The sequence below is a fragment of the Lissotriton vulgaris genome, chromosome 4_1, assembly GCF_964263255.1.
Source record: "Lissotriton vulgaris chromosome 4_1, aLisVul1.2, whole genome shotgun sequence".
Lineage (NCBI taxonomy): Eukaryota > Metazoa > Chordata > Amphibia > Caudata > Salamandridae > Lissotriton > Lissotriton vulgaris.
In genome coordinates, this window is record NC_141691.1 from 137903311 (window position 1) to 137928633 (window position 25323).

At 42.4% G+C, this 25323-nt stretch overlaps 1 long non-coding RNA gene across 1 annotated transcript in view; it reads left to right on the forward strand.

Moving 5' to 3' along the window:
• Positions 1-12968, forward strand: part of LOC147718482 (uncharacterized) — a 122850-nt gene extending 109882 nt beyond the window's left edge. Inside the window, exons 2-3 of the long non-coding RNA XR_015309979.1 lie at positions 8654-8846; positions 9463-12968. This is a non-coding gene — a long non-coding RNA (uncharacterized LOC147718482). The remainder of the gene's footprint in view (positions 1-8653; positions 8847-9462) is intronic.
• The last annotated feature ends 12355 nt before the right edge of the window (positions 12969-25323 follow it).

The window sequence follows — 25323 nt, forward strand, 5'->3', positions numbered from 1 at the left end:
GAGGACTTCTGTCTTGTCTGAGTTGAGTTTCAAGTGGCTGTTCTTCATCCACTCGGCTACTTCTTTCATCCCTTCGTGTAGGTTGGTTCTGGCGGTGGCTGGGTCGTTGGTGAGATACACAGGCAGCATGTTTCTAGTGTGTTACAGAAATTGAGAGATGTCAGACTCTTTTGGAATTTGAGTAAGTGTGAATTCAGCGTGCCTGAAGTGGAATTCTTGGGGGTTGTGCTTTGCCCTGAAGGGTTACAAATGTCTGACAGAAAGGTGCAGGCAATACAAACATGGCCGGTCCCTACCTGTGTGAAAGATGTCCAGAGCTTCCTGGGATTCGCGAACTATTATCGCAGGTTTATTCTTCAGCGCCATTGTCACGTTTGCTTAGGAAAGGGGTGTCTTTTCATTGGTCCAGTAGGGCAGCAGAAGCTTTTGGGAAACTGAAGAAGGCTTTTACCACCGCTCCGATCCTAGCTCACCCCAAACCCGAGATACCATACATAGTCGAAGCGGATGCTTCCGATGAAGCGATAGGGGCTATCCTGTCCCAGAGGAATCAGACCACGGGGCAAATGCATCCTGTAGCTTATCTATCCAAAAAACTGAGCATGGCTGAAAAGAACTACACCATTGCTGAAAAAGAGCTGTTAGCGATAAGAAAGGCCTTTCAGGAGTGGCGACAATATCTGTGGGGGGCTGCTTTCCCGGTCACAGTGTTTTCTGACCATAGAAACCTGCAGTTTATGAAGACTGCACGACACCTCACACAGAGACAAATGAGGTGGATGCTTTTCTTTTCAGAATATGACTTTGTGATCACGTTCAGACCTGGGTTTTTTGGATATGTTCCGCCGAGCAAAAGACCAGGATGCTTGGGTAGTATGGGCCACTAAAGGAAGCGGTCGCACATTAAAGCAAGGGCTGCCTTTTCATGACAACAGACTGTATTTACCCACCATGACATTGCAAAAGAAGGCTTTTGAGTGGTGCCATGATTCCCCATTGGTAGGTCATCAAGGTTTGAACAAGACTGTTCGATTGTTGCAACGTCACTTCTGGTGGGAGACTGACAAAAGTGATGTTTCTGTATGGGTAAGGCAGTGTGAAGCCTGTGCTCGGACAAAAAACGAGACGGGAAGAAAGAAAGAAATGTTAATGCCTTTACCCACTCCTAAATGTCCATGGCAAACCATCAGTGTAGACTTCATTACGAGACTACCACCTGATCAGGGCAAGACTGCCATAATGGTGGTTGTTGACAGTCTCACGAAATTAGGGCCTTTAGTTCCTTGTGTGAATCTTCCCACTGCTGGACAAACGGCTCAATTACTGTTAAGTAACTTGATACATTTACATGGTGTGCCAGAAGTCATTGTGTCGGACAGGGGCCCACAATTCATCGCCAGGTTCTGGAAAGTATGGTGTCAGGCGATGCACATTCAACTTTCGCTCTCCACCAGCTTCCACCCACAGACCGATGGGCAAACTGAAAGGTTAAACCAAACCCTGAAAAAATACCTTAGGTGTTACGCTGCGGACGCTCAGGACTCATGGGTCTCCTTGTTATGGATGGCCGAGTTAGCATATAACAATGCCTGGCACTGTTCAGTGGATGTATCTCCTTTTTGTGCTACTTATAAATTTGAAGTCCGAATTCTTCCTGTCAGCATCCCGGCGGGGGTGGCGGATCAGCCTACGGTACTGGGGCAAGTGCAGAAATTGCAAGCTGTTCATCGAAAGGTCAGAGTGCATCTACAAAAAGCAAAACTTGAGTACAAGAGAGGGGAGGATAAGCATCGTAGGGAAGGCCCGTTGTATCAGGTGGGCGACAGGGTATGGCTCTCCAACAGGAACATCAGGTTTAAATTGCGCAGTATCTTTCATCCTCGATATATCGGACCTTATGTCATTCTAAGGAAGATCAACCCTGTGGCTTACAAATTGAAGTTGCCTGGTACTCTTCGAATACATCCTGTGTTCCATTGCAGCCTGCTGAAACCCGCTTTCTCTGCGAGACGGCGTGCTCCTCCTCCTGTGTTCTGTGATGGGGGTTTTGAGTATGTGGTGCGGAGCATCAAGGACTCCAAGATGAGGAGGGGTGTATTGTGGTATCTGGTTTCCTGGAAAGGGTACTCGGCTGAGGACGATTCTTGGGAACCAGTGCATAACATTTGCGCCCCTGAGGCTATCCGCTCATTTCACCGCCGATTCCCTATGCGGCCTGGTCCTAGGAGGCGCTAGGGGGGAGGACATACTGTCAGGATTACGGAGGTTGCGCCTACATTGCTGTGTGTGTTGTACTGGAGTCCACAAACCTTTGTTAGACGTGGAAACACCTGAGGACTACATTCCCCAGACTCCTCGGCGGAGGGGAGGTATTATAGGAATGAACGACACGCTTCCTGTTGCGTGTAATTCCTTGTGACCCTAGTCCTCGCTTGCTCGTAGGGAGCTGCCGGCACGTCACCTTGTATCCCGGCTCCAACGGAGAAGAAGCTGCCTAAGGTTCCCCGCCTCGAGGTAGGATCGGGGCTCTCTCTCTAGTTTACAGACTCTGTTGCGGAGGGCGCTGTCTTGCCGCGCGATCCTGGGGAGAGCGTATTGGTCTTGTGGCATTTTGAGCGGAGCGCGGTAGTGGTGCCTACGCATTACCGTTCTGCTAAGTACTTATTTTTAGATTTGATTTTTTTGGGTATCCCTATTTACTTTGGATACCAGCGGAGCGCCGTAGTGGCCGCAACGACGCGCTACCGTGTGGTACAATTTCTTGACTGGTATTTTATTTGAGGAAGCGGAGTGCTGGGGGTAGGCCTGCTCATTACCGTGTTCCTATTTCCCGGATCTATAGTACAGCACGGAGATAGTGCTGATACCTTGTTGTGGTTTTTTCCTTGGTCAGAATCACTGGAACCTTCTACTGACAAAGTAGAGAAGACGTTATTCTCTCATGTTATTCAGAGCGGAGTGTTGTGGTTCTTGCTTCCTACACACCACCGTTTCTGTTAAGCCAGGTGGCTACGATTGTATTATTTTCTTCTCCTGGAAAAGGATCATTTTGCTTTACAATTACTATTAAGAGCTTCTATTCAGAATCCCTTTAACAACGCAATTCTCTTCCTCTGGTTATGGTATGCTAGAGTGTTGTTTTCATATAACAGTGGTGTAGGGCATATGTTTTTTATGTTGGACTTCTGAGTATTGTTTATGTCTCAATAGGCGAAGCACAACCCAGACTTGAGGTGAATGAGTTCTACTGAAGTCGTGTTTCCTTTTTTAGCAGGTATATTAGAACCTTTAGTGAGACCATATGAGAGTAGCCTATTCGTATATGCTTTGTTTCTAAGTGTGTGTGCTTTGTCGTTTCAGGTTTTCTCCTTTTCCCTGCTGTCCCTTCCCTTTCCCTTCCCTTTTTTCCCTTGCCTAATGGCTCAAATACTCTGTGTATTATCAACTAGAGTGTTTGTGACATTTGGAGATGGACCATTATATACTACAACCGGATTCCGTGGAGCCAACCCTGACAGTTGCACTTACATTCCAGACGAAAGTGTCGAAATTGGAAAGTACGCAAGAAATATAACACATTTGAAAGAAGAACTTAAACCCCTGGAGGTTGACAGTGCATGGAAGAAACTAATTAGTGGTCTCTCTTCTGTAGGTAGTTGGTTCTCAAACGTAGGAAAATGTTTTGTACGTAGAATACTGATGCCAACAATGGGAGTAGCCCTACTGGTTTTGGGAATAATGATTTGGTGTAAATGTTGCAGACATAAAAAGACATATACAGTAAATCAGAAAGGAAAGAAAAGAAATTTTGATGAAATTGAGCTTGAAGAGTTGAATGGGAATCTATATAAGAAAATTAAACATTTTCAATTGAACAATGAGAAAAGACCACATAAATTTTTTTGAAGAGATTTAATTGGGAAAGTGTTTAAAGTTGGCATCTGTTTCTGTAATTTGGGATGATATAAAGTATCATCAAAGAGGGATTGATGTAGCAAGGTTTCGTACATAAAGAGACTTGCTCGGACTCAATCCTCTCAAAATAACACACAACATTTAAATCAACAATGTAATTGCCCCACACAACATTTCTAGTATCTAGGGGAAGCTTTTCAATGTGCTTTTTTACTAACAGTAACTCGAGTGACCTAAAATGGCCGCAGCGATGCCAGAACTTTACTGCACATGCGTCTGTCACACTCATGTGACATGACATACTCTCTGCTTTGGTGGGAAATCCTTGCTTCTGCGCACTAGAACTAAAGATGATTGCTTTATGTTTCACATACTAATGCACCTGCTGCTGCTTTGACTAAACAATGTTCGTTCTGCTTAAACACTAATGCTGAAGTTAAAATAAAGTAATGGGAATAGAGTAGAGTTAAGTGGTATACAGTGCATTTATTTATTCTTTGTTCTAAAACTGTTCTTTTATTTTGCTATTAGCCCGTGTTTAGACCAATCAAGTACAATGTTGATCCATGTTGGGTCCTGAGACTGCGCATGTGCCAAAATCCTGAGAGTCCACAAGCCATGACATTGAACTTGTGCCAGTGACAGTCTTACCTGTGATGTTCATGGGAACCCGACCTGAAATTCCAAAGGATGTCTATTTGTTAAAATATTGTAACATTGTATTTACTATTAAAACATTCATTGTTGGATGGAATAAAAGTGCCTGGGAAAATAAAATTAGGGGAGGGAACGTTAATTTGAATAAGAGAAAAAATATTTGAATGAAATGATCTCATATTGGTACTCAACTTTCTCAATAGGCGATCGAGAGCAGAGGTGCTGGCAGAGCACTCTGTCAGAAGAATCGATAACCCAATCGGGGTTCGGTAGGAAATTCGATAACCCAATCGGGATCCGACTGTTAGCTGCAGAGAGGGGTGTGACACTGGCGTTGCACTTTAGCTGAGGGCACCCATCCTGACTGACTGAAATATTTTTAAAGCGCTCTAATGCCGAGGCGTCTTGGCGCTGTAGCACAGAAGAGAATACAGCGCTGAGTTAGGGCATGGCAAAGAGCCAGGTTTTTAACGCCTTCCTGAAACTCACTTTATCCTTGTCAGACCACAGTGCAGAGGGCAAAGAATTCCATAATTTGGAGGCCTGATGGGAGAAGGATTTCCCTCCCCAACGGGCTCTCCGTATTCTAGGCAAGCACAACAGATCTTGGCTGGCTGACCTTAATGTGCGCTGTGGGATGTAGCGCGGGAAAAGTTTAACAAGGTCGGCTGGTCCTTTCCCATATTGGGATTTATGGACCAGACAGAGGGCCTTGAATTGAATTCTGCGCCTAACTGGGAGCCAATGAAGTTCATGTATGGTTTTGGATGTGGGATGGCGTTTTGGCAAGTTCATTAGGACTCTGGCTGCCGCGTTTTGTATCGCCTGTAGTTTTGCTAGCTGTTTTTCCCCGTGCCCAGATAGAGTGAGTTACAATAATCCACCCGGGACATTACAAGGGCTCCCATCACCGTCTTCCTAAGAGTAAGCGGGATGTACGGTAGGATTTTTCTGAGTACCTTAATGGTGTAGAAACAGGCCGAGGTTACCTGGTTAATTTGTGCCGTTCAGGAAAGGTCTTTGTCGAGCATAAAGCCCAGATTTCTGACCTTCTCCGCTGGAACAGGACTAGAGCCCGCCAGAGGTGGTTCCAGAAAAATGGTTTCTGGCCAAACTCTATTACCTCTGTCTTTTCAGTATTAAGTTTAAAAAAAATTATGGCTCATCCAGTGTTTAACATCTAGGAGGCAATTTCTGAAGCGTTCCGCTGTAGCTTCCCCTGACTGAGAGAGTGACACTACAATTTGTGTGTCGTCGGCGTACGATACGAGTGCAGACCGTGAGATTTTATTAGAGCAGCAAGGGGTGTAACGTACAGATTAAACAGCGTCGGCGATAAGGCCGAGCCTTGGGGTACACCCCCTTGGAGGGAGAATTCATCAGATTGGAGACCTCCCCAATGAACTTATTGGATTCGAGCATCAAGGAAGGACGTCAGAAGACTTAGAGCAGTATCTGTGATTCCTAAAGCTCTCAGTCTGTTCAATAGGACCACATGGTTCACGGTATCAAACGCCGCTGTTATGTCCAGTAGAATCAAGACCTTTCTACCACCTTCATCCATTGTCCTGCGGATATCCTCAGTTGCCATGATTAAGGCAGATTCTGTTGAGTGGCAAGGCCGAAACCCGTGTTGAGAGGGATCTAGTAGGTTGTTGCAGTCTACGTACCTCATTAGCTCTTGATTCATAGCTTTTTCCAGAATCTTAGCTGGTAGAGGTAGGCAGGATATCGGCCGATAGTGTTTTGGTTCCGTGGGGTCCAAAGTATCTTTTTTTAGGATAGGCCTAATGCAAGCTTTCTTCCAACTGCGAGGAAATTTACCCGAAGTAATGACCTCATTTAGCAAAGGAGTCAGAGCCGCAGTTACTGTCTCTGGGATCATGTGCCGTATATAAGGAGGACAAGGATCCAGAGGTGATCCTGTTTTCATCTGGGTAAGTAGATTGTAGACCTGTGTCTCTTCTAAGAGTGGAAAATGAGAGTAGTTGGTATCACTAGGTGCCGTATGCTCCTGATAGGTGACATATGTGCCTACAGCTAAGGCGTGAAGGTCGTCATAGACCGCCTGCACCTTTTGTTGGAAAAAGCTTGCGATATTCTCAACAAAGTTTTGGTCAGATACAAAGATAGTATCAAAGGGACTCTTTGCCAGGCAAGCAACCGTTTTGAATAATTCCCTAGGGGAGTTGGAGGCTTCTTGAACTTTTGTGTGTGGAGTAGGTTAATTTAGCCTGAGCTTTCATCGTCTTATATTCGTACAGGACTTTGGTGTATTCTATTCTGTTGCTATGACTATAGTCCGTGCGCCAGATTCGCTCATAGCGTCGGCATTTGAGTTTTATTGATTTTACGTCCGCCGTGTACCACTGGGCCGTGGCTGATCGTGTTCTAGGTTTTTTTGATTCCACTGGGGCCAGCTCATCCATAGCACGGCTTATCCAATTGTGGAAATGGGTCGCTGTTATAGGTTTCGGGTAGTGGGGGGTCCCTGGAAAGCATTTTGACTAATTGATGGGGGTCAAGTTTCTTCCAGGGGCGTATATTTTCAGGTAATGAAAGATCTCTACGCCAACTGGTAGAGAGATTTGTTTGCAAGTTGAAAAGGATGGCCGCATGGTCGGACCAGGGAACGGGTAGGACCAATGTTACTTTTATGTGATCATTATTAGTGAAGATCCCGTCAAGGGTGTGGCCAGCTATATGTGTCGCTTTGGGATTATTTGCTTCATCCCAAAGCTATGAAGATTATCGATTAGCGTAGCTGCTTCGGAGTCCTTGTTTTCCTCAAGGTGAAAATTAAAATCACCCAGGATTGTGTAGGTGATTGAGTCTGAAGTGGATTCCAAGAACGTATGAAGTGCTTTGGTGAAAAGGGCTCTGGGTCCTGGGAGCCTGTACACCAGTAGGCCAGAGAACTTTGTTTGGTTTCAGCTTTAGCCTTCAGGTCCAATTGAGGGAGAGTGAATACTTTGAAATAAGACCTGTGAATTATCGCCATTCCACCCCCTGTTGAACCGGCCTGTTGATATATGCAACAGAGTAGTCTTCAGGGACTGCTATATTCCAGTCAGGCCCTGAGGTTTCAGATGCCCACGTTTTGTGAGCAACACGAGATCAGCGGCCTGGTCCGTGATAAGTGCTTCGAGCTCATATTTATGTTTAGCCATGGATCTAACATTAATCAGAATGTTCTTTAACGTTTTTTTCTTACTATCAGAGCGCCCTGCCGTACACATATGTCTATTATAGGACAGCAGGTGATTGTTCGTAGTTTTGAGCTTGCTCTTATCCAAATGAAAGCAATGCTGTGTGTGACCTGCATCCGTTCTGTTTTGGTCCACACCTGTCCTGTACTGCACCTGTCCTGTACTGCACCTGTCCTGTTCTATTGGCACCTGAACTATCGGGGTGCTGTCTTTTTACTACAGCCCGTGGTCAGGGTTGGTCTTCACACTATTCTAGGTAAATATAATCTGTGTGGGTACGTCATTGTACTGTTTCCCTTTCTACCCTTCCTATGTTCAAATGCTTAAAGACAGTCTCACAAAACCTCTGCATATTTTTGCTTTAATCATTATCTTCCTAATTGAACAAGCTTTAATTACGATTGTATGGACTCTGACATTTAAGAATTTTTTATAGATAAAGTGTTTAAACTTTTCCTGAGTCTGGTTATTTTTATGAAATGCAAATGTTTATTTCTACCTATTCTACTAACTCCCTTGATCCCTTAGGACTTTAGGTACCGGTAACAAGGATTGTTAAGTCAATTGGTATAGGTATAAGTCTTAAAAGGTTAAATATAATCCTGATTAGCAAGGGTTACCTGTTCAAAGAGTGTATGTTTATGGGCCATGTTTATGGGCCCAGGTGAGTAAGGTAAAAGAGCAGGTAAATCTGCACTCTATCACATATACGAAGCTGCATCACAAGAACACAAATAAGCCTGAAGGTAACTTGTGCACACAGTTTAAAACGACATGAATACACTTTCAATTAATACACAGGAATGATCTAATAAAAATTGTGCTAGAGAAAAACAATCCACTTTTTTTTCCTTTCATTGCATCCTCTCCAGTAACTGCTCAAGACGTAGCCCTGCTTAGCCGCTTTGAAAGAAATGCCTGAAACACTCCCGATAGATGTGATGAACGTTGTAAATTTGTGTCCCGCTTCGCACTGAAGAGACGACCGGAATCGGCACCTGAACTATCGGGGTGCTGTCTTTTTACTACAGCCTGTGGTCAGGGTTGGTCTTCACACCATTCTAGGTAAATATAATCTGTGTGGGTACGTCATTGTACTGTTTCCCTATCTACCCTTCCTATGTTCAAATGCTTAAAGACAGTCTCACAAAACCTCTGCATATTCTTGCTTTAATCATTATCTTCCTATTTGAACAAGCTTTAATTACGATTGTATGGACTCTGACATTTAAGAATTTTTTATAGATAAAGTGTTTAAACTTTTTCTGAGTCTGGTTATTTTTATGAAATGCAAATGTTTATTTCTACCTATTCTGCTAACTCCCTTGATCCCTTAGGACTTTAGGTACCGGTAACAAGGATTGTTAAGTCAATTGGTATAGGTATAAGTCCTAAAAGTTTAAATAAAATCCTGATTAGCAAGGGTTACCTGTTCAAAGAGTGTATGTTTATGGGCCCTGTTTATGGGCCCAGGTGAGTATGGTAAACGAGCAGGTAAATCTGCACTCTATCACATATATGAAGCTGCATCACAAGAACACAAATAAGCCTGAAGGTAATTTGTGCACACAGTTTAAAACGACATAAAAACACGTTAACTTAATACACAGGAATGATCTAATAAAAATTGTGCTAGAGAAAAACAATCCACTTTTTTTTCCTTTCATTGCATCCTCTCCAGTAACTGCTCAAGACGTAGTCCTGCTTAGCCGCTTTGAAAGAAATGCCTGAAACCCTCCCGATAGATGTGATGAACATTGTAAATTTGTGTCCCACTTCGCGCTGAAGAGACGACCGGAATTACCAAAACATCAGATGGCCGCTCTGATGTTGCATGTCACGATGTCATGCACCAAATATATGCTCCTCAAACCTTGTGCTAGTACACACAAGATGGCCACCCATATGTCAGGCATGGTGATGACTCTGTGTTTACTGCATCCTGGACTACCGCCAAGATCACGTACCGAGTGCAGACCTCGCTCCTGATTGGATTTCCAAATGTCGTTGCATTTGAACTGGACTGCTTACTCAGCATACACACGCATGTGTCAATCAGACAACTGCATGCGCAATACTTGCCAAGGCAGCAACTTGCCGACAGGTGATTTCGCCTTATGAAGATCCGCTCCTGCACTTTTGGTGTACTCCTTTCTGAAAATGTGTATGTTAATTCTTTAAAATTCAATGGTTTTCCTTGTCAGCAGTTTGTCCCCGTGTAAATAACATACATGCGGAGCTGCAGCACAAAATGTCATTGGTATTCTTGTGTAAAGAACCATGTCTTCAAAAGTTGTTAATCTGAGATAGTCAACAGTCATTCTGATGTTGGGTAGAAGAGAATTCCAGAACTGAGGGGCTAATACAGAAAATCTAGAATCTCCTAGTCTCTTCTTCTTAAAGGGAGGGAGTAGCCACAGGGGCTGCCGGCATGGCTCGCGGGTGAATTGTGGGGGTTGCAGGGAGTGTCACGGGGGACAGGATTTAGAAATAAAAAATAAAAAACACCTTGAGGCTGGGTTCCTCGTCTTCTGTGCTCCTGCTCTCCTGAGTCCACTTCCAGGAACAGGAAGCAGGCAGTCAGGCCCCCTTCCCTAAGCCAATCACAACGCTGCAGTGCAGCGTTGTGATTGGTCTGAGCGTTGTGGTACGGTGCTCAGCCAGGGGCTATTGGGGTGGGCATGTTCTCCATGCAGGCTGTAATGCTGCCTGCATGGAGAACAGGGAAGTATGCATGGCTGCTTTGGGCAGCCCAAGAGGGCTGACCAGTCATTGTGCACTTGAGTGGGCAAACCACTCTACCTCTGCCCTGCTCCGTGAGCAGAGCAGCTCTGCCCGCAAATGAAACATAATATGATAATAGTGGAAAGTTATAATTTTGTTACCTCTTCTCACACTGCTTGAAAGCAGTGGAGTGATGCTCCTCCGCCATAGCGGACGAGCTGACACTGTGTAGCTATAAAGTTAAGATGAGATGCCCTCAAGTTACGGAAGGAAGTGTACTTTTGAATTAGTGACCCAAAATGCATTGGGAACTATTGAATATTTGAATGTAGCGAGGCGCTCACTTGTCACATGGTGAAATGAAACCTGGATCAAAATTCTTTTGGAATTTCAACATCGTGAATAAATGTGTGGATGAGAATGAAAAAATGAGGAAACGGCCCAAAATGCAACGTGGACACACCACAAAGTGCCAAGCTGTAGATTTTGAACCCTAGCTCTGCCGGCACCTAGGGAAACTTAGCAAACCTACACATTTATGAAAATAGACACCCAGGGGAATCCAGGATGGGATGACTTGTCTGGCTCTCACAAGGTTCTGTTACCCAGAATCCGTACAAACCTCAAACCGTGTAAACGAAATCCACATTTTCCTCACATTTCTGTGACCAAAAGTTCTGGAATCTGTGTGGATCCACAAAATTCCACGCACTCCACATTCCCCAACTTCTTCTGAGAAAAATGGTACCTCACTTGTGTGGGTAGCCCTAGTGCTCACGACAGGAAATGGCCCAAAACACAAAGTAGTCCTCGCCAGAGCCCCAGAGCTTTCCATCACAGAAATGTGAGGAAAATGTGTTTTTTTAAACTAAGTTTGAGGTTTGCAAGGTATTCTGGGTTACAGTCACCCCATCCTGGATTTCCCTTGGTGTCTAGTTTTAAAAAATGTACAGGTTTGCTAAGTTTTCCTAGATGCCGGCTGCGGTAAAGCCCAAAATCCACAGGTAAACAAATGAAAGATTCATTGAACGTCGGAATTACATCTTGAACAAACAAGTGTTCACTGGATTTGATCCTTTTAATTATTGAGGAACTATCAATAGTTTTGGTTAGTTTGGAGGAGAAATCAATGTTGACAAGCAAGAGATCAGTAAAAGATTGGAGCATGATCAACAACTTTGAATGAAATCAATAAGAAACTGGAATTTTATGCAAAGAAAATCAACAATAGGAATCTTAAAAACCTAAGAGGCATGCCATTTATTACAAACTCAACAAAGTCTACACATGGACTGAAGTTATCTCGCAAAGAAGCAATAAAAAAATTCTACACTAGTGTCTTCAGATGAAAGCATAGCTTCTCAAGGTGTGCTAAGTCTATAAATCGCAAACGAGTGGAAATTTCCACGACCAAACTGGTAAGACCAAATCTTGATCTCTGATAACCACACAGTCCAAGAAGGCCACCTTTTTGTCTGTAAGCCCAGCAGCCAGCAATAAACCCAAAATTCCCACAAGAAAAACAAGGAGGAGAAAAAGACAAGGGCAAAGACTAGGTGAACCTACGAAGAGACACACAAATTTAGTGATCAATATATCCTCTTTGAAGTTGACTGCGCAATAAAAAGCATTTTTGAAAAAAAGTGCCTACCTCGTTGACCCCAACCAGGCCTCGAAAAATTTACACACCCACTTACTCGTCCGTGCTGGCGAGTTAACGTAAACTGGAAGGAACAGGTGTTCTGTTCATTCAGAAAGTGAATGAGCAATAAAGACACCTTTAAATCATATTTTGGTCTTGACACATTTACTGTCTGTTAAAGGACAGAGGTCAAATATCAGTTTGTCTTTTTGCTAAGTGTTGCTTATCTGTCCCTGGAAAATGTTTTTTACTTTTCTTTCCCTTATTACAGTTAGTGCGTTTTGTCAATTGCGTTATCTTACAATAATTGTGAAATAAAAGGCTGTAAAATGTCTGTTTATTTCTCAAAAACATGTAAACAGCTTGTAAATTAGTAGTACAATTAATTAAAAATGTATCAGGAATTATGAAAACTTTTTTTGTAATTCAGAAGTGTGATGCAAACAAAGATTAACAAAGGAGCAAAATAAATCAGAACACTTTACTTGGTGATGTGCAAATGACAACTATGCAGAAACTGGATTTTCAGACTTTGTACACTATATAGTTTTAAAACCACATGTCAGTGGGAAATTCTGTGGGTATTTTAATGTAAAATCTGTTGATTGCAAATTACAGTGTGCTGCTACTTTATGCTTTAGTTGTGTATTAATTAAAAGTGATAGTTTTTAAATATGAGTTGAGAAACATTCCTACCCCCCACTGACAATGCGGTTAATGAACTGAGGAAACTCAGCGGTCATGTATATTCTATATGTGGCTATATTTGTATTATATATGGAGCAAAAGTATAGTCTATTAAACCAAACAGGAATTTTCTGTACATCAGACATGCTGAACTCACTTATTTGAAGGTGCTCTCATATGTGATAAAGAACCAAAAGACGTTTCAGTGATCTAAAATACACGCCCAGAATCACATATTTTGAAATCAGTTCATGGATCAAGAGCTTTATAATTAGGTCGAGTAGATTATTTAAGTCACTAGACCTGCACGTCTAGTAAAATTTTTAGGATTTTTCGAGGCCTGCCTACTCATAAAACCAATTTATTGGAAATAGAAATTGCTTTTTTAAGTTCATGTGCAGTTTGCATTTGAAATATGTCTTCAGTACTTTGGATAAAAAGGATGAAGAGGATGTAAACTCTTGGTACAAGGTGTTGTGCCGCTGGCCATAGTTCAGCCTGTGGCGCTGCCCACTTCACCATCCTGGGCTGGTGTGTAGACTGCGAGGCCCCTTAGACGCCTCCTTCTCGGGTACGCCACGGTGCTGCATAGCAGCCTGCTGTTCCTGCATCGCGGTTGCACTCTGCAATGCTTATGTCTAGTCGAGCACGCTGCAGCACCACACGGCGGCCCGTTAATGCTCATTAATACTCAGAAGGAACACCGCAGTCTTCCAGTACTTCTATGGGGCATATTTTCACTCACCTTTTATTTGTATATTTCACTGTGGCTTCCAGTATATTCTCCTGGTGATATCTTGTTATTTGTTCTTACCATGACTCCCAGTCCAGTTTCAGAGAGAGCCTTGGGAAGCTTCTTTATTTTACCCTTTCCAATGATCGTGACCTTTCCTATTCCTGTTACATCACTTCCTGCCTATGGATATTTAAGGGCTGAATCCTTCATTTCCTTTTGTTGCAACTTTTCCTACTTACTCCTGCTGGTGTGTCCTCGCTCCTGTTGGTGACCTTTGCTCCGGCTTGGTGTATTTACGCTTCCTGTTAACACACTTGTTTCTGGTTGGCGCTTCCTGTTCCAGCTTGGATTCTTTGAAACCTTCCACTCCTATTTAGAATTCGTGCCTTCTATTCTCCTTGCTGGTGTTTGCTCTTATTTGAGGGTTCTTTCCTTCCTTTCCTTTCCTTTCCTTTCCTGGAGTCTCCGCCCTAAACAGAGGTTTTTTCTTATGGGGTTTTTTCCTCTTGGGACTCCTTTTGAAAGGCACAGTCTGCTCTGGCTTTTCCTTGTCAACAGCACAGTGGCTACCAGAATGGGTCACCCTTACCTTGGATAGACAAGAACCCTCAAAATCCAAAGTTGAGAACCTTTCCGACACACCAGAACATTACAAGTTGTGACCGATTGCAATGCCTAAGAACCTGTTTTGATCCTGATGCCATGGATCTTCCTCAAGCATCACCTTCTGAAGGATCAGTAGAAGCGACACAGGCCTTGGTGCAGACTGTTCAACTGCAAACCCAAGAAATACAACAGTTACATGAAGAAAATGTAGCTTTGCACAGAGTGTTGCTGCTAAGACATCTGATGTACCTGAAGTATCTACCACCACTCCTATTCCAGAGATCCTAATAAGTTTAAAGAATTTCTGGATTTCTTGACAGTATTTTTTTGCCTCCTGCCCAACCCAATTTGCACTGGACAGAACTAAGTTTGAGTATCTGATTAGCGCCTTGTTGGTCCTGCGTTGGCTTGGGAAACTCCTTTGGTAGCCTCGAAAGATCCTCGGTTGTCAAATTACATGTCCTTTCTTGCTGCCTTTAAACAAATGTTTCAAAAACCCAGCATGGAGACCTCAGTAGAAGAAGCCCTGTGTGACATTCAACATCGGAACCAGGATGTCCTGCAATTCATCACGCACTTTAAACAACTGACCGCAGAGACCACTTGGGTGGAACGAACATTAGTCACTCTTTTTCCCAGAGGTCTACGAGAAGACATTAAAGATGAATTGGTGCATTCTCCTCTCCTAGAAACCATGACTGAACTAATGGATTTAGCGTTGTCAGTTAAACATCGTCTCAATGAACGTTGATTGGAAAGGCGAAAATCATGTGTCCATCAACATACAGGAACAACACGACTTGTAGAACAGAAGCTTCCGTACCAGAAACACTACCTTCGCCAGGAGAAGACTCAATATAAATAAGTCTGACCAGAGGACCACTGTCTGAGGCCGAAGAAGAATATAGGAGAAAGCAAGGACTGTGCCTATATTGTGGAGCTTTTTGTCACATGATTCGCAATTGTCCTTCCCCTCCAGCGAGGCAGTCGGAAAACACCAGATCCCGTCCTCTGTAGGAAGGGAGAGGAAGGGAGGGTTTGGAATACCTTCAATCTCCAAGACACCAAGAGAACTTGTCCTTGACCTGATTGCCTCCCTAATCATATCATGATTTTAGGAATACCTTGGCTGATCAGACACAATCCTTACATCAATTGGGAAACTAGGGCTTTCCCTATTGTCACAATTTTTCCAACAATTCTGTTATCCTACTGAGGAATACTACCCTCCAAAAGAGAGGCCTATGGTGAAAAAAGCAGCTTATAACTCTGTTAACACAGTCCAAGGTGTACCCAGTCACTAACAAATGTATGCGGATGTGTTTCAGAAACCGAAGAACTTGACACTGCCCCCTCACAGGGAGTTTGATTTTGCTATTCCTCTAGAAGCAGGAGCAACAGTTACTTTTGGAAGAGTATACTCTCTAACTGAACCTGAGAAGGAAACCCTTAGACAATACCTTGAAGACAACCTTCAAAGTGGTTTTATTACTCAGTCCTCCTCACCTACTGTGACACCCCTCTTCTTTGTGCCAAAGAAGATTGAAGACTAAAGATCTACAGCTATGTATAGACTTCAGGGTCTGAATAAGATCACTATAAAAGATCGCTATCCCTTGCCCTTGATTTAAGGATATCTTAGTCTGTTAGAGGGGCAAAAGTATTTACCAAATTAGACGTTAGGGATATCTATCATCTCCTTCGAGTCAAAGAAGGAGATGAGTGGAAACCCACATTCAGAACACCCTTAGGCCATTTTGAATATAAAGTTATGCCCTTTGGACTAACCAGTGCTCCTTCCATCTTTCAAAGATTCATGGATAACGTGTTCTCGTATTTCTTAAATCAGATTGTTGTAATATATTTAGATGACATTTTGGTTCATTAAGCTGCTCCTAAGTTGCATTATGCATACGTCGCTCAAGTCCTGGAAAGACTTCCTCAAAACAGTCTTTTCTGTAAGCCTGAGAAGTGTGAGTTTGACAAATCTGAAGTAGAATATTTGGGTTACCGGATCAACAAGACAGGGATTGCCATGGATCGACAAAAAGTAAAAGCTATTTTAGATTGGCCTTCGCCTTCAACCAGCAAAGATACCCAATGTTTCTTAGGCTTGACAAACTTCTATTGCAATTTAATGATAATTTTGCTCACCATAGAAGTTACATCTCCCAAACCTTAAGGAAGGAAAATCTCTGACAAGGATTCAAGTGGACCGAACGTGCTAAAATAGCTTTTCAGTCATTGAAACAGGCGTTCACTCAAGCTCATGTTTTACGTCATCCAGATACAACAAGTACGTTTATTGTAGAAATGGAAGCTTCAGACAGAGCAATAGGTGCTGTGCTCTTCCAACAACCAGAAGACGACGGTCTGGAACATCTTGTTTTTTACTTGTCACACGTCCTGTCAGATTCCGAGATAAACTACTCTGTTCTCGAGCGAAAGCTGTTAGCCATGAAGTTGGCCTGTCATGAATGGAGACAATTCCTAATGGGTACCAAGGATCCGTTCGAAATCAGAACAGTTCATAGGAATCTACAATGTCTTCGCAACATTCAGTGTTAAAAGCCTGGTGGGCTTACATTTTTAGCCAGTACGATTTTACCATTACTTAAATACAAGGGCCCCCGAACAGTCTGGCAGACTCCTTATCCCGTCGTCATCTAGAAGGTCCAACCGTCCCACAACAAAACATAATTGCGCTACAATGAATCATTGGCACAGTTCAATCATACCAAGACAGAGTCCAGTCAGATTATAGCTCCCTAAACCAAGAAGAATGGAAGAAGCTGAATGACCAGACTCAGCGACAAACTAGATGCTATTACTATGGTAGAACATTATTCCTCCCTACCCAAAAAGTACAACTTGAAGCCTTACAGATGTGTCATGATTCTCCTGTTGCTGGTCATCATGGTTTAAAAAATAGTCTAGAGTTATTATCTCATTCTTTTTGGTCGCCATCAATAAGGATATTGAGCTCTATGTATCTTCTTGTCCTGTCTGTGCCCAAGCCAAAACACCTCACACTACTCAAGCCCCTACAAGGCATACTGTGTCCACTGATTTGATTTCCTCTCTACCTTCTTCTGCAGGTAACCAAGTCATTTTGGTGATGGACTCTTTTCCTAAATGGCACATTTCACTGCTTTAAGAAAACTACCTACTACAAAACAACTTGGAAAAATATTCATACAGGAGATTTACCGCCTTCATGGTCTTCCATTTATCATTATATCCGTCCGAGGCCCTCAGTATATTTCCCGGTTTTGGAAACACTTTTGCAAATCCCTTCATGTTGAAGTAGCCTTATCCTCAGGGTTTCATCCCCAGACAAATGGTCAACCTGAACGTTTAAATCAGAGACTAGAACAATACCGTTGTTGCTTTTGCAACTCCACTGACCACAGTGCCTCCAAGACTACCCCATTTTTCTCCTAGAATGGTTACCATCCTAGGACCTTTCCATCAGTTTTATAAGACACTACAGTTCCAAACGCAGCCTCTTTTATCCAACATCTCCAAGTGGTCAGACAAAAAAGTACACATTAATCTTCAGGACGACAAAAAGAAAAGAAAAGACACCGCTGACGTCCTTCTACGCCAGTCTCCATTAAATCAGGCTAATTGTGAAGTTTGGCTTTCCTCAACATTTTTACCTCACACTTGTCCCTTTGTAAATTCAAGCCACATTTTTATAGACCTTTTAAAATCACTCTAGTTTTAAATCTAGTGTTTTTGCGTCTACAACTACCACATTCTTGGAAAATGCACCCTGTTTTCCATACTTCACTATTGAAACACTATGTTACAGATCCTTTTCTCGACCTCCTGTTTTGGTTAATAATGTTCCTGAATATGAGGTTCAGGAAATCTGTGATTCCTGAGTCTTTAGGAAACGCTTGCAGTTCCTAATCAGTTGGAAAGGTTACCCTCCCAGAGATAGCTCTTGGGAGGATGCTGACTCCGTGCACGCTCCTTTTCTCTTCCTCTAGTTTTTTTTACTTTTTCCCAAGAAATCTTGGGCTTCGGAAGGGGGACCTACTGTTGCACCATGGGTCATGGTTCAGCCCGTGGCACTGCCTGCTTTATCACTGCGGGCAGGAGTTCAGACTGCAACGCCCCCGCGGCACTCCTTCTCGGGCACGTCGCTGCATGGTGGCCCGCTGTTTCAGCATCGTGGTTACACTCCACAACGCTTATGTCTAGTCGGGCATGCCGCAGCCCCACATGGCAGCCCGCTAATGCTCATTAATACACAGTAGGAACACCGCAGCTCCAATTTTGGTCTGTGGCTTCAAGTACTTCTTTGGAGCGTATTTTCACTCACCTTTTTGTTTTGCACATTTCACTGCTGCTTCCAGTATATTCTCCATGTTACATCTTGTTACTTTTTCGTCCCCGTTTCCCAGAGGGCCTTGGAAAGGTTCTTTGTTTTACCTTTCCAAGATGGCAACCTTTCCTATTCTTTACGTTTCCTATTCAAGATGGCACCTGTTTATTTCTTGTTATATCACTTCCTGTTACATCACTTCCTGCCTATGGGTATTTAAGGGGCTGAATCCTTCATTTCCTTGCGTTGCAACACTACTTGCTCCTGCTGGTGTGTGCGCTCCTGTTGGTGACATTTTGCTCCTGCTCGGTGTATTTTCGCTTCCTGTTAGCACACTTTTGTTTCCAGTTGGAGCTTCTCGTTCCAGTTTGGATTCCTTTAAACCTTTCACTCATATTTGAAATTCTTGCCTTCTGTTCTCTACTCCTTGCTGGTGTTCGCTCTTATTTGTAGGTTCTTTCCTTCCTTTCCGTTCCTGGAGTCTCCTCCCTCAACAGAGGTGTTCCCTACGGGTTTTTTTCCTCTTAGGACTCCCTTTGGAAGTCACAGTCTGCTCTGGCTTTTCATTATCGGCAGCACCGTGGCTACCAGAAAGGGTCGCCTTTACCTCAGACAGACCAGAACCCTCAAGAACCGAAGTCGAGAACCTCTCCAGCACGCCAGAACTGGTAAGAACATTAAAAGTCATGACACAAGGAGTTTAAACCATAAGGCAACTTCATGTGCCCCCTATTTCTCATATAATACTGAATACATTTGAGACCTTGGTCAATAATGACTTGAAATCTTTGAATTACAATCAAAGACACAAAGTAGCGTTGCTAATGAAGAGTGGGGTGTGTTATGGGCCTTAGGTAACAAAGGTGAATTCACTTTCCAAATTTGAGTTTAAGCATGCCATTAGACACTGACCCAATTGTTGCTTTCCATAAAATTTTGGATCAGATATCAGATTTTAAACATAGTTGTAGACCTTGATTAGATCAGTGAAAAGCTGTTTTTGAAAACTGAATTTCCGTGCAACCCAGGATACACATGTTGCCCAAAGGGGATAAACACCTCACCAAATCCACTCTTTAGACCAGTTGTTTCAGTTTGCAGGTTCTTACAACCACTGGGCCAATATTTGGATGCTTTCTTACTACCCATTGGGCAGGAAATGAAGTCCTACATCCAAGAACGTACCACTTTCTAGAATAAGTAAATGCACATACATTTAAGTACTAAGGAATTATTGATTTTAACTATAGATGCCAGTTCTCTTTACATCTCAATACCACACACTGAGGACATGGAGGCCATCAATAGCGCTTTTTTTACAAAAATTTGCGATTGGTTTTAATACAATATTCCTGCTTGAACTTTTCAATGCTACCCTGCATCATCATTATTTCCAATAGAAAAATGTGTTCTTTCTGCAGAAGAATGGTACATGTATGGGCTTTTCAGGAGCCCCCATTAACGCAATACTATTATGGCCAGATTGTGAATTCAGTTCATTTTTTAACAAGAATCATGAAAATATCATCTTTTGTCATACCTTCGTTTTATACACAATATGTTTATTATCTCGAGTGGTCCCATAGCAGAACTGGAGAAGAACATCAGGATTTTAAATACAACAAAATCACAACTTACAATTTATCGACCAGATTGAAAAATCGCAGAATGCTTTCCTAGATGTATTAGTTGCCATTATGGGAACAGAAATGCATATGTCTGTATACAGAAAACCCACAGACAGTAACAATGGTCTTCATTAATGGAATTTCTATCCAGAACCTCTAAAAGATCAGCTTCCTTTCTCTCAATTCATGAGGTTAAAGAGAATTACTTCAGATACTGTTAATCTCGCCAACAGACAGCAAACTTACAAAGATTGATTTCGCAATTATGGGTACCCTGATTCCGTTTTGTATAGCTCCACAAAGCATGTGAATTGCATCAACAGAGAAATATTAATGCAAAAGATGAAGAGTAAAAATCTCCAGAATGAGACAAACTGTTGTTTGCATGCCAATATTCACATAAGATTAAAGAGAGTCTCTCATCTGAAAATAATAAACCTTCATTGAAACATTCAGCCACAGGTAAATGCAATAACTGTATGCCTTGCAATAATGTCATCATTGGGAATACTGTTACTCCACCTCATAAAGGATTGAAGATCCCTCTCCGACACTCGGGAGATTGCAACAGAATAAATGTAATTTACTCCTTTAAGTGTCCATGCAGTCATTTATACGTGGGCAAAACTGAAAGAAAAATCAAATCCAGAATATCAGAACGTAAAAGAAACATTCAAAACGGTCACAAGAAATCCATTGTGGCCACACACTGGATGGAACATGGACACATCAGTCAATTGCAGTTTCAGATTTTGGAAATTGTCAACCATGATTCAGGAACCGACGATAATAATACCTTTTCCAAAGAGAAATAGTTTGGGCTAAGTTGCTGAACAACCTTGCATCCCAAGGGGATGAATGAGAGATTGGAGATGTCTTGTTTTCTTTAGGGGTCTTTGTTTGCAATTAAGACATTTTTCATTCATTCTGTTTAGTAAAAATTGTCTAGGTTAATCAAAAAATTTTGTGGCTAGGTAATCTTATACCACGTTGTATTTTTCCTAGCTAATCGTATGCCACAATTTATTTGTATTAGTTTAGGTTTAAGTTCTCTAGAGCATGTGCAGTGATGCTTATATCATTGTGGGCTAGTTCAGTTAACAATGTATGAAGCCTGAACACTCAACTGTTAATGAGTCATACATCGCATATGTGTTAGTGGAGCCCGTTTTGTAATTTTGACACTTGATTCTTCACCCTCAACAAGATGGCACCCGTTTGTTTTTTTGTATTTGGTTCATACTTTTTTCATTTCCGGGTGATTTACCCACACTTCCTGTTTCAGAATGATAACATTTTGCATCGCCTCACATTGAACACTGTAGGTTTCTTTAGCCAAGGTCTCCTGATACACTTGGGAAGTTCCTAACCTTTTATTCAAAAACTGTTTTTGGAAAGTGTTCATTATTAACGCACATTGAGGCTTCGATTATTTCCATATATTTCACTGCTTGTGTGTAGTCACAGTTCACCGTTCATGAATACTTGCAGTTGGATAGTGCAATTCACGTTAGTCATTGGTGCTAGCGGATTGCTTTATCTTGCACGTTTTATACTTTGCACAGAATTTTCATTAATGATTGGACATTTTTGTCTGGTTCACATATTGGATATTGATCAGGTAGGTGTCTTAGCACACTGTCACTTGGTGAAGTGCATTAGCGTTAATTTAATAGCAAACTTTATAGTTTTATTACATTGCTTGCTCTTTGTTTGCTTTCAAGTAATAGAATACAATTGGTTCTGCCGGGTGCAAAATATTTCTTTAAGTACTTAGACTACTCAAAAGTCTAAACATACAATGATAAAGGTGACATTTGGTGCTCAGTGCTATAGTGACTGTGTAATATATACAAAGGTGATTGGGGGAAGAAGGGTGGGGGAGCTGGCCAGAGAACACAATATTTCAAATCACTCTGCGGACTGAATGAATAAGTCTCATCGCAGGGTATCTCAACTGGTCCGCGGTTTAAATTGTCGACGTTTCAACCCAGGGTCTGCACTATTGGGGGGTCGGTGCAGGCCTTCATCAGGATTTGAACAGGAATTGGACAGCCTCTTAAGATTAAAATTGGCGATCAGGTTTGTGTTTGGGTGTATAGTGCCAAACGTGTGGCACACCCAACGGTGAAGACTCACCTAAGAAAGCCCAGGCGGGCTCATGGGGTATGGCACCATTAAGTTCACTCTCAATGATGGGGCTGGTATCCTAGCAGGAGCCTGGGGTCTCCTTCTTATAGTAAAGCTAGGTGTGAAAATTGGTGCAATACTTACTCTCCCTTTCATTTGGCTACCATTTCATAGTCATGATCAGTGCTGTTCAGGATAAAACTCACCTAAATTCAATTTGTAGTGAGGCTGTGTGATTTCAGTCTCAACATGGGATCTGTTGGGAAACAGAATAATGGCGTTTTAAGATCCATCCTAATATTAATATCTTGGGGCATATTATCAAGGGGGTTTATCTCCGCTTTTTTGGCTTTAAAAGCCAAGAAAGCAGAGATAAAATTATCTCCCTATTACCTAGCTGTCGCTAACACCAGTTAGCGACAGCTAGTAGGAGATAGCGACCATCTTGGGCCCCACTTTGCATGTCAGTGATATTTATCAATAATGACATGCAAAGTGGGCGTGCCAAGATGTTAGCGACTGGAATCAGTCGCTAACATCGCTATCTCCTATTACCAACTAAGCGCTAATATCTCCAAAAGCTAACACCTGACCTGAGCAGTTCTTAGCCATGTTATCCAATGGGAGGTGGATAACATGGCTAAGAGCATTAGCTTGGTAATGCATGAATATCGCGGACTTTTCAGCGATATTCATGCATTGCGGCCGATTTTTATCGCATTTGCGCTAAACCTTGGTAATACCAAGGTTTATCTGCGATAAAAATCGCCGCAGCTCAGCGGTAAAAATATTGCCGCTAAGCCAACATAGCGATAATTATCGCTAGTTGTTGGTAATATGCCCCCTTATTCTTGGGAAGTCCTTGTTACATGCGATTTGCTCACCTTTCCTTAGTAGATCGTGGCATACACATTCCTCCTGCCGCTGTAGCGCTTGGATCCGCTTTGCAGCCGGTCAGGGAAAGTACTAGATAAATCCAGTTTACTGTGCGCGAGGACGTTCCGCAATGCAAACACTTTTGCGGTTGCCAAGCAACCACCGCGGGGTGACGTGGCCGATTCCACATTCGTTAGCTTATCGGGATGAGAATGAGGCCAACCCGTGTTCGCGGCTGCTGTCCGCTTTAGTATGTATATGTTGTGGTGTAATGAGAAAATAGCGCCTGAATTGTGCTATGTTTGGAAATAATTCATTCAAAAACAAGCAGGAGCTTAGAGGGTAACTAACGTTCTTAGTGGTTAGTATACATATGTATGAGTTCCCCCCTATAAATCTACATGAAACATGGGATACTGCATTTGTACACTCCCCAGAACATGTATTTATATCCAGGGTTTATAATATTCCATACGTAGTTCATGAACACATTGGCAATATGAGAATAGGAACTGAATTCTTTACATTCAGGCATGGATTGTGCTCTTTATTAATAAACTTTTTGCATAAAACCACCTTCTGGACACACTGGGAACCCAATAATACAGCAGGATGGATCCCTTTGTGTTTATAATTGGATTATGCCCTCGGAACATCTTTATTAATAAACAATTTGCCGAAAAGCAAGAATGATTCTGCGACCCTCGTAATCGGTTTGTGCACACTCAGAAATTTTATGGACACGATACCGGAACAAATTTATGCTCCCGCATTTATATACTCTCGTACCTTTTTTTCAATGAGTTAACCAATTCTAGGTCACGAGTTTATATATTTCTGAACATTACGATGGATGCATTTCATTTATCTGCGTTACGAGGTATAAAGTTTTGTCAGTTTCGTGAAACGAGATTATTAGCCGATATCTCGCGAGAACTTTTCTCGTTGGGGCATGTTACATTGAGGGTAAAGGATGACTGCCCAATTCAATATGGTGGCCGCGGTTTAACAGGAGAACACGCCGTGTAGTATATATAAATACATCATTCCTCCTCGAACCACGCAGGGGCTGAGATACGACCCGTTACCTTCCACCATTCCGGTAAGGAGTAGGGGTTCTGGTATTCCGTCGTGTCTTGAAAATTTAAAATGGGTATAGTTCAATGGAAACGGGCAGTTTCTAGCATATTGGTGAAGCACTAAGAGGGTTGCAAAGTCGGTATCCATACAATACGATAGAGACACAAGGGCATTTTAGACTTGTGAGCACTTGATTAACATTGAAAAAACAAGCTGTGCTCTGAATTTGTACTTTTTAACTGAAGAGGTATGATGAGAGGCTAATTTATGTCCATGCCAAATGCCCTACCCTTGTACAGCAGTTTTGGTGATGACTCTGTAAACGAGAGGTTTAAGTCAAACCTTTGGAAAGTAAATTATTAAGTACTTCACAAACATGACAGCAAAAGCAATGTTGTATCGTTTGCAGAAAATTGAAGGGGAAGATGGAATAATCGATTTCTGGCGGTTTTTCATTTTATGAGATCTGCACCTCCTCGGCTGGTAGGAGCACCTATTGCCGTACGAGGGTAATTATCATGAAGCTATATGCGAGAGATTGGAAGTGGGCATGAACTATGTAAGCAGGTTCATTACAAAAGTGTGTTTTATGTGTCATTTCAGTTGTGAAGACTTATCGGTCCATATGCAGTGGCTTTAATATACATGACGCCCTGAAGAAATTGCCTAAAATTCGATTGGCAATGAAACATGTCGGCAAGTGAAGTAGTATTGGTTAGATAGGTGACAACCAAGACTACTTTTTCCTTTTTAACCCCATACCCAACACAAGAGACAGAATAAAATTGCATATCTGTGTTAGCATGTGTGTTTTTATGTGTTGTCTGACACTTTATTGGTCACTTTTTTTGTCTGTTTTCACTGCATCTTTTCACAAACTCTTCTTGTTGAGTTCCTGGACACTATTCTTTTCTTCTTCAGCTTGATGGTGCCAATGATGATAACAGGGCTATCCTGGCGAGTACCAGCCAGGTTCCCGATGGTGGTGCGCCCGTGAGGTGCCATCTTGCTCTCACACACTTTTTTTCGTTTTAGCACATCACAATTTGACACGAAAGTGTGTGTGGTATGAGTGGTCTCACAACTGTTTTTTAGCT